Below are 1,994 nucleotides of genomic sequence, written 5' to 3'. Positions count from 1 at the left end.
CGACAGCCCTTGGGCTGGCAAGAAGGCAGGAGTCTGTGTGATGCCCATCCTGGCACAAGCAGTGGGCTCACCCACCAGCCCTGAAGAGGTGAGCTCGGCCTCTGGCCTCCATGGACTCGGGACCAGGCAAGAACTCTGACAGAGCTCTGGGGGCTGTGTGATGTGACTGCAGCCTCTGAGATGGCCTGCCTGCCCCAGGTCTCGGAATGGACTTCTTCAGAATTTGTATACGCGCCTAGAACGAGGCTTATGAGAACACCGTGGCCAACAGACCTTCTTGGGAGAGAATGTGGAGCTCCCAGCCTGCCGTGGAGGCAGCTGAGAAGCAGTGGCCTCAGGACTGAGAAGCAGGGCCCGGACGTTGCTGTACTCTACCATTTAGCGTAGAAGGGAAGAGAATTGGTGCTGCAGAAGCGTGTCTGCTCCGAAGCTGATGAGAAACCTCGTGTTAGTCTGACATGCACTCACTTACTCATCCATTTCTATAGGATGCACAATGCACGTGGGCTCTGATCTTGAGGCCCAATCCTAGCAGCTGGGAAGTGGGAGGGGTTGCCGCTTTGCTTTGTGTTTGTTTTCTTATAACTTAGCAAAGAGAGAGCCAGGCCTTGGTCTGGGCTCCCCCTGCCACCTTTGGCAGTTCTGTTTCCGTGCTGACTTGGACCATCTTTGTCTTGCCTTCTCTTGGTGGTGGTCCCTGTGTTGACTCTCATCTGGGCCTGGGCCCTCTGCCAAGTACCCCTGTGGGATGGGAGGAGTGAGGCAGCGGGATTGAGTTGATGGTTGTTTCTATGCATTCAGGCTGCCCTCAGGGCTGCCTCCCTTCTTACTCTTCCCTTGCTGCACGCCAATCTCTTTTCCTGTCTTTGAGACTGACTTGACTACTCTGGCAAGAAGAGGTATCCTCTATAAAGAGACTTCTTTACTGACCAACTGAAGTATAGACTTACTGCTGGACAATCTGCATGGGCATCACCCCCGTCTCACCTGCATGTACCCAAAAGAGATATCCAGAGCCAAGGCTCCTACCTTCGTTGTCCCTCTCTGTGCTCAAGGAGTTCCATTCCAGGAGGGAAGAATGTATACTCTAAGCAGATAGCAGAGATGATAATGGAGGAGCAATTGGTCATGGCTTTGGTTTCCCCCCAAACAACTGTGCAGGTCTGTCTGCACAAATGTCTGCACTATTGGGGGAGAGATGGGTAGACCCCAGCTCCCTGGACTGCCTTAAGGAGGCACAGGAGCTGGGAGAAGAGGCAAAGCTACAGGTTTACCTTGGAGCCAGCTGAGAAGAGAGCATACTCACGGGTGCTGGTGCTTGGATTTAGCCAGGCTCCTCCGAGCACCTCCTGCATGCCCCAGCCCCCGGGTCCCAGCCGTCTCCCGCCCTGCAGCCTGCAGTACCAGCACGCAGACACCTTCACCACAGGGTTTGGTTTTGCTGGCTTGAAGACAAATGGTCTTAGAATTCATTGAGACCCATAGCTTCATATGGCTGCTCCAGCCCCACTTCTTAGCATTCTTCTCTTCTGGGGCTAATGTCAGCATCTATAGACAATAGACTATTAAAAAACAACACCACCACCACCTTTTAAACAGGAAATGGAAGGCATTTGATGCAGAATTTTTGCATGATGACATAGAAATAATTTAAAAATAGTGTTTGTTCTGAATGTTGGTAGACCCTTCATAGCTTTGTTACAATGAAACCTTGAACTGAAGATATTTAATAAAATAACCTTTAAACAGTCCATTGTGTTACTGCTGTGGGAGGCTTATGCCCAGAGGTTTAGATTTAACAGCCTGGGTTACAAGGCTTCTGGTGGAGAACTGGACCTTCTCCCACTCCTTTTGGACCCATTTTAGAATAAAACTTCCTCCTAAACTAATCGGCCTCCAATCACCCCACTGGATTGCTGAGGCGAGTTTGGGATTGGGGTTGGGGAGAATTTGCGCTCTTCCGAGGTGAGCTCCGAGGCTCGCCCCGCCTCCGG

Source organism: Bison bison, unplaced genomic scaffold (genome assembly GCF_000754665.1).
Source record: "Bison bison bison isolate TAMUID 2011002044 unplaced genomic scaffold, Bison_UMD1.0 scf7180017864309, whole genome shotgun sequence".
Classification (NCBI taxonomy): domain Eukaryota; kingdom Metazoa; phylum Chordata; class Mammalia; order Artiodactyla; family Bovidae; genus Bison; species Bison bison.
This window is presented reverse-complemented; position numbering follows the sequence as displayed.